Consider the following 16,287-nt stretch of genomic DNA (forward strand, 5'->3'; position numbering starts at 1 on the left):
AAGTTATCAAACCAATGTATAAAACCTAAAGACCTTCACACATGCAAACAAGAAACAGAAGGAGTCCCCATTTATTACAGCACACAAAATACCAAGGCATAGATATTAGACATAATAACCAAAGAAGGAAAACTGTGAAATGACTAAGAAATCCCAAATTTGAATATGAAAAAATGGAAAGACATCAAGTTGCTGGATAGGAAGATACAACCTCATAGAGATGTCTATTCTCCCTAATTTATAAATGCAGACCAATTCCAATAAAAATATTATGTTTTTTTTTTTTATTTTCTGAAACCACATTAGTTGATGATAAAATTTGAGGAACAGAGAAGCAAAATTTGACAAAAACCCTCTGGAAAAAAGAAAGCAATAGAGAGACTTGGAGCTGATCTTATACAGCTTTTATATTTAAAACATTTTGGTAATGGCCCATTAATATGCAGGAAGATCGATAAAACAGAATTTAAAAATCCAGAAATAGACTCAATTCCATTTATAAAGGTAATATATGACAAAGGCAGCATCTCAAATTGATGAGGTAACAAAAGGCAAGCTGAGGGCAAAAGGCAAAGTGACACTCCACATACCCTCGGCCCACAAGATGGCAGTGGGATGTGTTTCATTCCCCAGGCACTCATGACTGCCCAAGAACAAAGAAAGAAAAACAAATGGCCAACTGATAAAGATCACAGTCATGCAGGACCTGAAATTCTGTCAGTTTGTCACTGCCCTAATAATTTACAAGAAAAACACAATCTTAATAGTAGCCAGACTTCCAGGAACCTATAGACTCAATTTCTTGGAGCCCTAACATCACCTTCTCCTTCCATAGGTAAGAAACTACATAATCAGTCATTCCTCAGACTTATAATGCAGCTTTTTCTGCCCACAGGTCCTGTCCTATGCTTGGTTAAAGATGGTTAATGAAACCATCTTTTTGCACTGGAAACATCTCAAGAATTCTTTCTTGACCATTCACTTTTGGACCCAAACATCAAAACTCATCATTCTGGTGCTCAACGTGAGGCTCAAGTCTTCTCACTTGGACTCGGAGCTTTGGTGCCAACTTGGTGAGTAATTCCTCTTCTCTTTCTCTCTGTCATTTCAGGGGCTATTCAAAGACTATGGGCTTATTGGAAAACTTTCATGTTGATTGTTCAGGCTGTAATCCTCTAGCCCATGGCTACTCTAGAGGGAGGAAAAAAACCTGCCTGTTGGCTGGAAGTTAGTACCATGGTACCGGAATGGTAATAAGACCTAGAAACTTGATGGCCTCTCATCGTTTCTGTCTTTATGCAAAGTTGTCTTTTCTTGGGCACAGGACAGCCATCTAAGTCACTAGGACAGCTGTCAATCTTAAGACTGAGATTTCTCCTAATTGGTCTAATCTGGTCCCCTTCACATCTCTGGTCTAACCACTTTTGGTGGCATGACCTCCACCTGGAGCCAGCTGAAATGAGTACCCAGTCGAGTTAAAACCCAACCAGGGACTATTTCCTAGGGAAGCCAGCTGTAAAAACTACATGTGTTGAAATGTCACTTAGATCATGGTGGATTTCTATCCTTACTGTTTTCTGTCCATGTCCCTTACTCACTACTTAAATTACAAAATTGGGTAATTTTCCCCTTGTAAAACATTTTTTGTGTGTTTTCCCTGGGTTAAAAATGGCAAGTTCTTCATGGCACAGCATGACATTTCGGACCATTCACTGGCACCATTTGCAGCCTAGGATGCAATCAGGAAGTGGGGGCAATATCCCCCATATCCCTCCTACAAGGCAGGGTGGTGATTATAGCAACTTCTTTTGAATGGACTGCTCCAGTCCTTTGATACCAGGAATCTCTGACATATCCTTCATGGGATGCCACCTAGGAGTTGGGGATGGATTTTTTTCTGGTAATGGACTTTCTCTACTTTTCTAGGAACATGGGATCTTCTTCTTCAGTTCCCAAGGGTTCTCCCTTGGGATGCCTTTTAACCCACTGGAATCAATTTGGATTGCAAGATTTAAGAAAAAACCTGGTCTTCTTCTGTAATACTGCATGGCCTCAGTACTCCTTGAGAGACAAGGAAAAACGGTCTATTGATGGGACATTAAGCTTCAGTATAATCTATCACTTAGGTCTCTTCTGCAAAAAGCAGGGCAAATGGACTGAGGTACCCTAGTCCAGGCCTTCATGGCCCTAAATCAGGACCCTGACCTAAGGCCCTCTTGCAGAATGTGTCTAGCTACCAACCAGGTTAATAAATCTCTCTGGACATACTGGATGATGATTGTCTAAATAGGTCCATTCCTCCTAATTCACTTTGGCTACTGGAGGAATCACTGGCTGGTCCAAACAAAGAGGACATTGCCTCTGTTGCTATCCTTCTTCCTTATAAACCTCAAGACCCCTCAGCTCCCAGTCCCGCTGGACATACCAGGAGCAGAACTATCATCTGGCAGTTCCACCTAAATCTGGATCACATCCTCTTAGGGAGGTTTCTATTGGAGAAATAGGCACAATTAAAATCCATGCCCCATTCTCCATGACAGACCTGACTCAGATAAAACAACAGAACAATATTCGGAAAACCTTTCTCAATTTATGGAGGGCTTTCAACAATGATCTATTAAGTTTGATTTGATCTGGCAAGATATATATACATCATATTAACCCATTGTTGCACTCCTGAGGAAAAGAATCATATCTGGGCAGGGGCTCAAGAATTTGCTGATGAGCTAGCAGCCAGAATAGAGGCTGTCATCAGGTGGGGGGGTTGTTTCCAATACTGAATCTCCCAGGAATTACCAAAAGAGACAGGGAAAGGAAAGACCATAATCACCTGTTTAATAGAAAGAATGAGAAAAGGATTCTCGAAACCTGTAAACTTTGATAAAATTTAGGAAGTCACTCAAAGAGGTGATGAGAATCCAGCTCTATTTCAGGGTCACTCAATAGAAGCCATCCATAAATATACAAATCTGGACACAATCTCATTTGAGAGAACAACCACACAAACCATGCATTTTTTAAGTTGGCACCTGACATTTGCCAAAAAAATGACTAGAATGACTTTAGGTCCCCAAACCCCCACCCAGTGCCTATTAGAAGTAGCTACTGGAGTCTTTAATAATAGAGGTATGGCCTTACAGCAGGAAAAGGACTGGAGAGCTAAACTGCAGGATAAAATACAGATTCAAATATTGGCTGCTGCTATTGCAGATTCCCTACAACACCAGACCAACCAGGGGCCAAAGAAAATGCCTCTATCAGACAAAGGATCGAGTAAGACCCCATGCAATGAATGTGGCCAAATGAGACACTGGAGCAAAGAATGTCCAGACAAATGCTTTCCACCAGGGCCGTGTCCTGCTTGTAAGAACAAAGGATATTGGAAGAGAGACTGTCCTCAACTCCAGAGAAAGATGAAGACAGGAACTCACTTCCCCACCCAAGAGCAGAAACTGGAGGGTCTGGCATGATGGGCCCCTCAAGCTGGTCTGGCTGCCTTTGACAGCAAGATTACAGAGCCCTGGGTTATCTTGGATGTGGGAGGTAAGTTTATCAATTTTCTTATTGATACAGGAACCACTTACTCTGTTCTTATTTAGCACTCTGGCCCTACTTGTCTTTCTAACCATAAAACTGTTAGCATAGAAGGGTAAACTAAAATGTGCCACCAGACAATGCTTTCAGCTTGCAAATATAGAAGTCCATTGGTTGTTCATATTTTTCTAGTCTTTCCATCTTGCTGCACTCCATTACTCGGACAAGACTTGATATATAAACTAGGGAGCAGGTTTGCTCTCACTAAAAAAGAAGGTGGATGACATGTTCTCTTTAACACCTGGAGAATTAAAACCTTACCCCAATATCTCTTCTAATATCTGGAAGGCAGTAACTCCGCAGGTCTGGGATTCTGACATCCTCGGATGGGCTCTCAAAGCCCAACCCATAAAATGACCTCAAAGGACTCAACCACTATACCTCACAAAAAACAATACCCCTAAAAAACCTGAGGCAAAAGCCGGCTTACAACCACTTATTGTTAAGTTTCTCAAACATGGTATTTTTAAGACCTTGTCAATCTCCTTATAATACTCCAATCTTACCAGTAAAAAGGCCAAATGAGGAATATGAAATGATTCAAGATTTAAGAGCTATAAATGAACCAGTTGTGTCTACTCATCCTATAGTGCCAAATCCATATACTATTCTCACCCAGGGCCCTGGTTATCCCAACTGGTTTACAGTATTTGACTTAAAAGCCACCTTCTTTTGCATCCCTCTAAATGAAGAAACACAGCCATTCTATGATTTTGAATGGACCTCACTTTTAAGCTCACAGGCTGCTCAATCAGCTTGGATAGTCTTGCTGCAGGGATTTAGAGATAGTCCTCACCTACTCGGGGCTGCACTTGATATCCATGATATCTCTCTGTCTCAAGGGACTAGAGTTCACTATGTGGATGATATTTTAATCTCTAGCCCTGCAAAAGAAACATCTGATAGTAATTCCATAATTTACCTTAATTTCTTGGCAGACAGAGGGTATCACTTCTCCCCTAAAAAGACATACGTATCTAAACAGAAAGTACAATATTTGGGATATGAACTAACACAATGTCACTGCACCCTGTCTACTGACTGGAAAAAAGCTATATTAGACCTTGGACCCCCCGTTAAGAAATAAACAACTCCATACTTGCCTAGGCATGCAGGTTTTTGCTACTTGTGGATTCCTGGATTTGGGCTCTTAGCCAAACCATTGTATGATTCAATTAAAGGCCCCGATGAAGAAACTTTACTCTGGACTAAAGCCCAGCAGACAGCCTTTCAAACATTAAGAGCTAAGCTTTCATCAGCCCCAGCTTTGGCTTTACTAAACCTAGAAAAACTTTTCATTTTATATGTAACAGAAAAAAAACAGGGACAAGCTCTGGGAGTTCTTATCCAGAAATTAGGAAGTGAAAAAGGACCGGTGGGCTATTTTTCATAGTCATTTGATAATGTAGCTCATGGGTGGCCAGCTGGTCTTCGAGCAGTGGCTGGAACAGCCCTCCCTCCTGGTAGAAGCAGCTTCAAAGCTTACCATGGGACAATCCTTGACATTGATGACTCCACATCAGGTTCAAAGTGTCCTAGAGACCAAAGGCCACCAATGGATGATGGGAGGCTGACTTACTAAATACCAGGCTATGCTTTTAGACACACCTAAATTAATATTTAAAACCTGTCAAACTTTAAACCCAGCTACTCTTATGCCTGTACCTGACCATCATACTTCTCTGTTAAAGCATGACTGCTCAGAGATTATTGATCTTGTTTATTCTAGCAGACCAGATTTAAAAGATTCCCCTATTGAAAATGCAGATAACAATTGGTTTACAGTCCACAGTTGCAGATGGCAGTAGCTTCATGAATAAGGGAGAAAGAAAAGCTGGGTATGTTGTAGTTAAACTAAGACCATTGAGGCAAAAGCCCTTCCAATAAATACTTATGCTCCAAAGGCTGGATTAATAGCATTTACCTGTGCTCTTCAATTGGCAAAAGCTCTACAAATTAATATTTATACTGACTCCAAATATGCTTTTCCAGTGCTAAGTGCCTATGGGGCAGTTTGGAAGGAAAGGGGATTATCATCAAGCCCTAACTCCCCAAACATGGGCCTGAAATAATTAATGCTTCTTGAGGCTGTACACCTAAGGAGGCAGCTGTAATTCTCATCCGAGGACATCAAAAGGATATGATCTTAGAACCTAAAGGAAAAAAAAAGAAAAAGAAAAAGAAAAAAAAGGACCTAAAGGAAAACAATTTTGCCGGCCATCCAGCCAAGCAGGTAGCACAAAATAAATATTATTTTACACTTATAAATATTAAGTCTTGACTCCAATAAAGTCCCTAACTCCAGTCTATTCAGACCAAGAAATTCACCTAGCTCAGGAGTGAGGATATTTAAAAATGCATAGGACTGGCTTTTTAATCATGAGCGAAAAATCTTTATACCCAAAAATAACACTCAACATTTAGAAGGGGTATCAGGGCAAACATGTTCTCAAACCACTGTACTGCAGGCCTGGTTTGCACCGATGGGATAAGGCCACCCAGAACCGGAGGGCAAGCTCCAGGTTGGAACCCGGGGGTGGGGGAGGGGGTGGGGTTCCTGTGGAACTAACCTAGGTCCGGGCTTTCCTCCAGCGGAAAGCAGGAACCAATTCCTGGCAAGAGGAACCCAGATTGACGGTGCCATGGAGATGCTGCAGATCTTAGCCGTCAGCCTCAGCAAGACCCCGCGGTCTGGTGGGTTCAGGCAGGCTGCAGAGCGCAGCAGGGCTGGGGGCGCAGGGGTGGACAGGACGGGAATGCTGCAGGCGGGAGGGGAGCCCCCATCCGTCCCGGAGCTCAACCCTCGAGCTTCCACGGGGTCGGAGGCGGAGTTAGGTCTGGCCGCGGTCACGCAGCGCAGGTTAGAGCACGTTAGAGCACGTTAGAGCAGGGCGCGGGCGCAGCCCAGGTCAGCCCCGCGGCCGACCCCCGAGCCCGGGTGCAGACAAGCAAGGTCGGGCGGAGGGCGGGGCGGCCCGGGGTGGGCGGGGCCTGCGGAGGCGGGGGCGGGGCCAGAGGTGGGCCGAGGCTGGCCCGAAGGCGGGGCCTGGCCGCGCGGGGAGTGCGCCTGCGCGGGGGGCGCCGGGGGCGCCGGGGGCGGGGCCGCGCGTGCGCGGTGCGCGTGCCCCGGAGGGCGGAGTCCAGGGCGGGCGCAGGCCGAGGGAGGGGGCGCGGCGCGTCGGGAGTCAGGCGCTGGCTCGGGCCGCGGACGCGATGCTGGCTGCGGCGGGCCGGGCGGCGGGGATGTGACGGGCCGCCCTCGCCTCACCTGCGCTCCTCGGGCGGCCCGCGGGCGGGGAGGCGGCGGCGTGACCTCCGCACGGTGAGAGCCGGGGGCGGGGGCGGGCCGGGCCGGGTCGGGGTCGGGGTCGGGTTCGGGGTCGGGGTCGGGGTCGAGGTCGGGTCTGGTCGAGGTCGAGGTCGGGTCGGGGTCGGGGTCCGGGTCGGGGCCGGGCGCGGCCGTCCGGGGGGGAGGGGCCCTGCACCTGCGGCGAGGCCGTGACCCCCGGCGCCCCCCGCGCCCCCGAGCGGCTCGAGGAGGGGCGAGCGCCGAGCCCGGGGCGGGGAGGGTCGGACGCCCCGCGCCCCGCGGGCAGTGACGGGCGCTGGGGCCGCGCCTTCCTGGAGCAATCAGGGCGAGGCCACGTCCCCCAGTGATTTCAGAGCCAGGATGCTCGTGCGGGTTGATGGGGGAAAGTACCCGGGTGCCCCGAAGGACGGCTGTTCTTTTTCTTTTTTTTTTCTTCTTCTTCTTCTTTTTTTTTTTAATGGGCCCCAAACAAAGACACACCCTAGGGCACATCCTGAGACCAAACTTCGGTGGACCCCACGGTTGCCAGAGGGTCCAGATGCTGCTTCTCGTCTCCTGTGGACACCTGCTGTCTTTAGACCTATCGGTGTTTTTTTTTTTTTTTTTTTTAAATGCTCCTACTTTTTTTTTTCTTCTTCTTCTTTTTTTTTTTTTTAATCAAAGTAAAAGGAAGAATGGTGCCTCTGAGGTACAGTCCTTGGTGGCTAAGCCCGAGTTTGAATTGCAATAATTGCCAATTCATGTCTGTAGGGCTCCCCAGCCGGGGAGGCTTGCAGCCCCGAGACTAGGCCTTGGCAGTGTGGACCCTACTGACGCACGGACCTCGAGGTCCCAGAGTGAAATGTGCATGTCTCACTCCCATCCGTGAGATGAAAATTGAGCTCTAGTCTTTTCAGGATAGACGTTCGCGAAGGCATTCCTATTCTCCCGATTAAAATATAATGGAGCCTATTATTTTTGCCATTTTAAAAACAAAACAAAAACAACAAAAACAGCACATCATCTTTTGGGCTGGTTTAAAGATTTTTAACCTCTCCTTTAACCGAAAGGGATTCTCAAGGCACCCCCCCCCCCACATGCACAAAACATGGCTTATCTGCAATCCATATAGGATAAGGTCTTAAACGCTCCTGAATGTTTTGCCTTGAGTCCATCTTCTCAGACATTTATTCCTGTTTTGTCTTGTGATTTATTATGGCTCTTTAGTATTATTTGATGGTTTCCTTTAGTGTTCCCAACACCATTGACTTCAACACACACTTTCCTGAGTCCTTTAGCCATAATTCTTACTCTTTCACCCCGGTGTGATACTGATGTGCCTTGGTAAGAAACTGCTAGAAGAAGCATCCTGAGAGCAAGAAGTCTCCATTTGAAACAATAGCAACAACCAGCCATTTATCCTATATTTCCAGATGGAGACCTTCTTTTTTTTTTTGGTTGTTGTTGCTTTGGCTCAACTGCTTGGTGTGTTGGAAGAAGGGGACTTTGCTTCCATCAGTGACTCAGTATAGGTTGCTGAGTCCATCATGACTCTACATAATCTGTGTGTGATCGAAGTCAGAGTCCTTTACAGTGGCTGTTAACTTGCGTTTCTGATTCTGTTTCTACCATTTCGCCCACCTCTCCATACAAAGACTACTTAAGGGTTCTCGGAAGATGACATCTTCCTTTGTGATTTTACACCGTTCACTCTGTTGAGAATTCTTCTCTACCTCGTATACTCTTCAAGACCCTCCTGAAAATATCACCTCTGGAAGCGGTCCAGACATCTTATCCCCTTTGTCTTGACTGACCCAATGCACATCATTTGTTATGCATTTAGCATTTGTCAGTTAGTGATGATGTGTTTATGTGTCTGTCTCCATAAGATTTTTGGGTTTCTTCCGAAAGGACCTTTGCAACTCTCCCATGTACTCTTATGTGGTACAGGTACTCAACCGTTAATTGAATTTTTGAGGAATGCTCTTAATTCTGAATATAGGTTTAAGATAGGCAAACTTTGTTAACTATCTCTTGCAATATCGGAAAACATGGGAAAAATGAATATGCAAGTTGCATTGAAATTTCCAAGAACACAGTCAAAAGTGTTGCTGGTTGGGACTAAAAACCCCAGTTATGACAGCAAAAACCAATGCATTCTGTGATGCAAGACTAAAAAAGGCATGGCCGGTAAGGATTGCTGCTTTGTTAATTCATAGGACTTTATTTTGAGGCAAAGTAATTTACCCAAGGTCATGCAAGTAGAAAGGGACAGACCTGAGATACAGCTTTGACTGTATTTTACCTTTGTCCCCAGTTTCCTAATTCAGAGTCTTAATGATTGTTCTACAATCGGAGTGGAAGATTTTGAGGGGCATAGACATGTATTAGTAAAGGGGTCTATAAATAGAATGTTGAATTTGAAGGAATCAATAAATTACTTGGTTCAATTTTAAAAATTTTACCCATTAAACAACTAACGCTCGAAAGATAAGTGCCTTGTTTGAGGTTGCTTAGAGTCAGTCGTACCCCACATCTCCTGACCTCATGCTTGTGTCCTTTTCATTACTTCATGGTGCTTTTGGGGAAGATGAGGAGGCTGCCAATTTTCAGAGGGAGAACAAACCAGCTTGTATTTTCTCCCTCCTTGAATACTTAGCTGCCACTCTTGGGACCTCAGAGCCCTTGAGTGGTGAGAAACATGATTATTCATTTGGGGATAGAGGAGAAACCTAACCTTCATTACTCCGTTGGCCAAATAGTTTTTAACTTCAGTGCTTGGGGCCCTCTCCAGATGCCCCATCACAAGTGGCTTCTGCTTGCCATATGGGGATCCCACATATAGTTACGTTTTGATGGTAAAATGAGATTTTAATATAATAAGGTTACAGATGGCTGGTAGCATGGCTAAAATTACACGTAGGGCTAGTGTGTGCGTGAGAAGAGTCTATCTGATTACTCTTCCGTGATAGGTTTTGGGGGAAAGAAGATGGACAGTTGTGGTTTTATGCCTCTGAAAAGCCAGTTTCCAAGCGTGTACTTACTCTAGTGGGCCTGATCAATTCCAACAAGCTTTTTACTTTACAAACAACTTAATGATGAAAGAAATAAGAAAAAAAAAAGTTTACTTTTTCTTCTCATTTGTTTCTCACCAAATCTACGTGATTTTATACTATAATCAAAGCATAAATATAATGTTCAATATTTACTTTCATATATAATGTTTTCTTTTTTGCTGTGATTTTTGTACATTTCAATTATACAATGTTACAGTGAATTGAGTTACTTATTTTTAATAGTTGGACATACTAGTTTCTTGTTTTGCAAGGAATGCAGTTATCACATGGTTGTGCTATGTTTTGCTTCTTCCCTTTAGGATAAAGACCCGGGAAGGAGAATTACAAGGGCAAGGGGCATGAAGGTTTTTGTCACTTTTGAAAAATATTGCCAAATTTATTTCTGAAAGTTTTTTTTTTTTTTTTTTAATTGATTTTATTGATTTACACTGCCTCCTGCAGTTTGGTTGACCAGTTTCATCATACTTTTATAGGTTCTTAAGAGTTTGTTTTTTAAAAATAGGTGTAAGAGTACCTACTGGCTAACATCAGTGTCTACAATAGAAAAGCAAATGCAGTATTTTTCTAGTTTTACTTTCTCCTTTGTATGAGTTGTTTGTCTTTTGCCCATAAATTTATTGGAATCTTTTTACCAATTTTCATAAGCACTTAACATCATAAATATTTGAATCTCTTAAAATATGTTTCTGATCTGTTTTATTTTTATTATCGTGGACTTGGCAGTTTTTAAAATTATTAAAATCACTTACAAAAAATTTTTTGTGATTTCATCTTTTGATTGTGAGGTCCGAAAATGAATGTTAGTCCACCATCTGATGTACACTTTTATTTTCCTAAGCTTCTAGAGTTTATTTTATCATATGTATATATCTTTAGAAAATTATATATGCAATTAAGATTGAATTTAGTTTATGTGGATTTTGTACTATAGAGAATCACATTTTTATAAATATCTGAGTTTCCATTGGTAAGCAGCTGCTTTTTTTCCTTCCTGAGCTTGAATAGGAAACAACAACAAAAAAACTAACTTAGTTATTATTTTTTTTAAATGAATGGATACTTGTTTTTAAGTAAATTATAGTAAATTTTGATAAATGAAAATTTCAGGAAAGCATATTTTGGTTAATTGAAGTTTTTGTTGGTTCATGGTTAACCGGAAGGTCATTTCTGATTTAACGCTTATTGTTAATCATTCTAAAATATATGAAAGTAAAGCTTTGGTTATCTGCTTCCTTTGGGGAGTGAGACATTCTAGATAGATGAGCTATCCCAGGGTAATAGTTAACATTGAATGCTGGATACGGTGCTGGTACTTGGCATGGAGTTACTTACCTACTTATCTCTCATAACAACCATAGGAGGTAGGTCCTTTTTGTATCCTCACTTTGCAAATGAGGAAACTTAGGCAAAGTGACCTGCCAGAGGTAACACAGCTAGTGAGCAGTAGAACTGTTACCCAGTCAACTACTTTTAAAAGGCTCTGTTTGAGAACTGTATTATCTTATTTTCTGTGCTAAGGATTTGAACTTTGTCTTGTAGGCAATGGAAAGATATTAGATGTTTGAGAGCAAAGGGATGATAGGGTATGTTGTTTAGGGAGTTGGCTGATGTGGCAGTGTGGAAATATATTGAATTGTGTTTCTGATAGAAGGTGGTTGAAGTAGGTCATATGAGAAATGAAGCCTGAAATGCAGAGTGGATTTGGAGATCAGGGGATATTATGGAAAGATACAGGACTTAGTAACTCATGTGCAGGAGAGTGGGAAGCTGGAGTGTTCCCTACCCTATGGAGTAGGGTAATGACGAATGAATCTGTGCTTCCGACACTTTGTTCTATCTTTCATGGCACTGACTATGATGTATTGCACCTAATCTAGTGACACATTCACCCACCCTATTGGATTATGTGCATTTTTCAAGGACAGGGACTGTGTAGGAGGCATGAGCTAATACAGGATGAACTAATACAAGAAGAAGACAGAAGACTGAATTGGGGGTGGGGAAACACCAAATCACCTAAATCAAAGAGGGCCTGAAGGAGGAGGAGCTCTAGAAGGTGGCAGGTGTCAGGGAGAAGCAGGGAGAGTCATCAGTGCCAGACTGGGGAGGTGTGTTAAGGGGAGGGAAATATTAGCACAAAGGTAAATACAGGATGCTGTTGAGGCTATAGGCAGTTCTGACTGTTGTGTCCCAGTGGGATACGCTGCTGTCCGGCGCTTATGCTTACGTACAGCTACGTTGTCTTTGTTACTGACTTTTTCCTCCCTGCCTTTCTCAGTATCTTGTGGTTTTCCTGCGTTTAGCTTCTAACGCCTGCTACTGGTGCTGATGCTGGGATATGACTCAGCCTATTGAGAGCAACCAGTCAGAATCCTCCTTCCTTTTTAAGTGAATTGACAAATCAGAATATGTTAGATGTAATCTGTGAGTTTTCAGCTCTTCTCTGCTGAGTTGATTGCTTTTGAATGTTCCCCCTGAGTTACTTTTCTCACTTTCAAGACTTCTGATTGGTGGTTTTGAGATTTGGAACCATTGAGAAGCTAGAGGAGTCCTAAAGACTGGATCCATCCATGAAAGCTGAAGTTTTTCATCTGTTTACTTTTCCCTGTTGATCAGTTTGAATATAGCTGGATCATCTTCGAGGATTGTTGATCTTAAAAATGCCCTAAGGCCATCATTGCAAATATTTATGAATTTCTGTCCTGTAGTTATCTAAGGTGTGGGGCTTGTTTTAAATTTCCTTGGTCAGTTCCCAATTTATTTCATATGACTGGTTTCATAGAGCCACTTAGAAAAGGAATTTGTGTGTGATTTCTTCTGCTCTTGTTTGTTTCAGAGCATCCTTACTCTTCGCTCTGCTTTCTTCCCAATTTTCATCTGGCCGGTTTCTGTACTTGGTAAGTACAATAAAAAGGGGTAAAGGGCGTCAAAAGGATAACTACTTTTCTTTTCCCTTCTTTTCTGTAGTTTTTACCACACTCTTCTCCCCATTCACCGCTCCCAACTGTCCAATTTATCATGGTCCCCTACCCCATATCTTCAATTCTGGGTGTGGGAGTGGGAGATGCAAGACAGCTTTTTAGCTGAGGAATGCTGGATGTCTCAGGGTTTTGGTCCTTCTGTAATGTGATAATTTATAGCTTAGTAGATCCTTTCCATTCCCTGGCAATCTACCTCTCTTTAAAATACAAAAAATAAATTTAGGCCCTGTTTCTTTGAATTAATTCTCATTCATTCTCCTTCTGCCTCCCTCTCGCCCTCCCTCCTCTCTTTCCCTCCATCCTTCCCTCTGTCTCTTTCCTTCTCCCCCTCCAGCACCCTTGCCCTCCCGCCTCTTCTTCCTTTCTTTCTCTGTCCTTCCCCCAGCTTCCTCAAACACACCCCTCCCCCCATACCAGGATACCATAATCTTGACGATAGAGCCCCTACAGAATACACTAGGGACAGCTAACTTAGGCAGACACCAGAAGGTACTTTGAATTGTTGTTGTCATCATATTAATGATATTTGGTTGCAGCCTGAGTGCTTTGGGGAAATTTGAGAGCTTTCTCTGACCATTATGACTTGGCAGCCAGTGTTGGGGTTGGCAATTACAGTTTTCTCTGACAATCATAGTTTAGAAAAGCAGGAACTATTTGTAACAGTTATTTAAGTGTAGAATGGGTCTGGTGATATTCTGGTGATACTCTGAGTCCATAGGCCAGGTTATAGGAAACATATCTGGGGAGTGGGAAGGCAGGGATGGCCATTTTTTTTTCTTATTCTTTTATTTTTATTCTTAAAAAGTTTTTTGGGTTTATTTTCTTCATTTCATGGCCATTTTGCAGTCAGCATTTTCCCGGGAGTTGAGAAGTTCCACACTTTAAATCTTCTCAACCCAGGCTTTGAGACCAGATCCTCAGTCTGGATTTTCCTGATTCATGCCATTCATCCATTAAAGAAATACCCACTGAGCATGTCCTAATAATAGTGCAGTGAAGAAAACACATTTTTTGCTGTTGTGGAACTTTCATTCTAACGACAAGATACAGAAAAGAAGCAACAGTATATGTAATATGTCAGTTATTATAGTGCTGTGGAGAAAAAGCAGAATAAGAGAGCATGCAAGGAGGATGCTGCTGTTTTATATAAGATGCTTAGAGAAGGCTGCAATGATGGATGATATTTGAGCAGATATATGGAAGAAATGAGATTGTGATCTAATCTGCAGAGATTAGGGGAGAGAGTGTTTGAGGAAGATGAAAGTAATGCAAATATCTTGTAGCTGAAGCATGCTCATCTTGCTTGAAGAGCCGCACATAGATGATTGGAGGCAATGAGGGGAATGATTAGTGGAAGATGAGGTGGGGGACTGTAAGGGGTGCTGGGAGACGGGTGCGTGGTAGATCATACGTGGCCTTGGGTGCCAGTAGGACTTTGACTTTTACTCTGAAGGGGAGAAGCACTGAAAGATTTTGGCTTGATTTAAATAGACCTCTCAGCAGTTATGTAGAGACTATCTGAGGCTAGGTGTAATGAGATCATTCAGGAGGCTCCCGCAGTAATTCAATGTGGGAGACGATAGTGATTTTAGGCAGGGATTGGCAGGAGTGCTCGCGATCTGTATACATTTTGAAAGCAAATCCAACAAAATTTGATGGTGGATTGGATGTGGCTGTTTGTTGGTTTTATCCTAATAAGTGGAAGAATTGGAATTGCCATTTACTAAGATAGGGAAGACTTTAGGAAAAGCAGGTGGGAAATAAGTTTAATTTTGGACATGTTACATTAGCAGTCCAAGCGGAGATGTTGTCTGACACAATGAGGTATACATGACTCTGCAGTTCAGGGCCGAGGTCTGGGCTGGAGGTAGAAATTTCCGGTCATTGGCATAGAGGTAGTGTTTAATACCCTGGAAACTGATTAGGATAATCTAGGAAGTATGGCTGGAGAAGAAGCCCAGAGATTCTGCCTTAGGGTCCTGTAATGTTGACAGGGAAAGGGAAAAGGAGAGGGAGAACTAGAGAAGAGCTAGAGCTAGCAAAAGAGAGCAAGAAGCACTATGAGGGAGGGGGACTCAGAGTGAATGGTATCCCTGAAGCCCGTAAGTGTTTTAAGAAGGAGGGAGAGTGTGAACAGCTGTGTCAGATGTTATTAGATCCAGGACTAGGTTGTGACTGTTAGGTTTAGCAGTATTGAAAATCATTGGTGATTATAACAAGTTCCCGGTAGATTAATGGTGATGAAAACTTTATTGGAGGGAATTTAAGAGAGAACTGTAGAGAGGAATTGGAGACAACTGATTCTTTCAAGGAGTTTGCTATAAATTGAAGAGAAAAACAGGGTGATAACTAGAAGGGATGTGGAGTCAAGGAATTATTTTTTTTAAAGATGAATGCTTTTCTAGTATATTTGAACAAATACAAAAATGTTTATAGCCGATAAAATGATCCAATAGAGAGGGAAAAATTAAAGGAGCCATGTCTTTGAAAAATAAATGAAATTAATTCTAATCTGTGATCCCACGGTCTATCATTATCAAATATATATCCTTCTGTATTGACCTATTTCTTTCAAATTAAGACAGTAGCTAGTGGAGAGAGGTATTAAAGAACATCTCCTATTCCTAATTTGGTGAATTTTTATCAGTTCAAAACTAGTTTTTATTTGTGAGTTACAAATGTGTGTTTTTTGTTTGTTTTGCTAACCTGTTTTTGTCTGGTAACTTCTCCCTGTTTATCGTTCTCAGCAGTTTTGCACAAGTGCTTGCCCTGTGGTTCTAAAATCTGTTTTGGTAATCTGTGTCCAATATGGTAGTTTTACTGTGAAGTACCGTTTTTTAAAAAGGAAAAAAATTATTCAATTAAAAAAAAACTTAAAATGTAAGTGAAGTATTCTTAAGAGAAAGATTTGATGGCCATTCTTTTCCCTTTTTCCTAATGTACTTGGCCACACTTTTTCTGTAATTGCTTCTGATTATTGAGTTGATGTTTGAGATGAGTTTAGAAACTTATGTTGAAAGCCCATATTACAGTTACATTACTTTATATGCCTTCTTCTGTGGTTCATTTATGTTTGAGTACGTAGTTGTCAATATTTAGTGCTGAAGCATTACTGTAATCGCTTTTTAATCTTCTTCATTGGTCTTCTTCCAGATTTTCTTCCCTTAGCCACTTATCCATACTTCTGACTTGAATTTCTGAAACACAGATCTGGTAAGGTCTTATTGTTGCTTAAAAATCTTCTGTGGCTTTCTGTTGTCTACGGATGTTAGACACCTTTTTTTTTTTTTTTTGGCTTCTTGCTCACCTCCTGCCTGCACCAGCACTCTGTGGTAGAGGATTCAGA

The 16,287-nt window shown here is 42.4% G+C and overlaps 1 protein-coding gene and 1 long non-coding RNA gene across 11 annotated transcripts in view; one reads left to right on the forward strand and one right to left on the reverse strand.

The window, feature by feature from the left end:
* Positions 1–6,565, reverse strand: part of LOC118354566 (uncharacterized) — a 38,329-nt gene extending 31,764 nt beyond the window's left edge. The window contains exon 1 of the long non-coding RNA XR_007410185.1: positions 6,165–6,565. This is a non-coding gene — a long non-coding RNA (uncharacterized LOC118354566). The remainder of the gene's footprint in view (positions 1–6,164) is intronic.
* A 204-nt stretch (positions 6,566–6,769) lies between these two features.
* CCSER2 (coiled-coil serine rich protein 2) overlaps positions 6,770–16,287 on the forward strand; it is a 189,695-nt gene continuing 180,177 nt past the window's right edge. For 4 of the 10 annotated variants that reach the window (XR_003131035.3, XM_025435093.3, XM_025435094.3 and 1 more), the window contains exons 1-2: positions 6,774–6,916; positions 12,797–12,857. The gene's annotated coding sequence lies outside the window, so the exon portion shown is untranslated. Of the gene's footprint in view, positions 6,917–12,796; positions 12,858–16,287 lie in introns of all 10 variants that reach the window. The other 6 variants (XM_025435088.3, XM_025435092.3, XM_025435090.3 and 3 more) reach the window with 4 other exon arrangements.

Source organism: Canis lupus, chromosome 4 (assembly GCF_003254725.2).
Source record: "Canis lupus dingo isolate Sandy chromosome 4, ASM325472v2, whole genome shotgun sequence".
In the NCBI taxonomy this organism is placed as follows: Eukaryota; Metazoa; Chordata; class Mammalia; order Carnivora; family Canidae; genus Canis; species Canis lupus.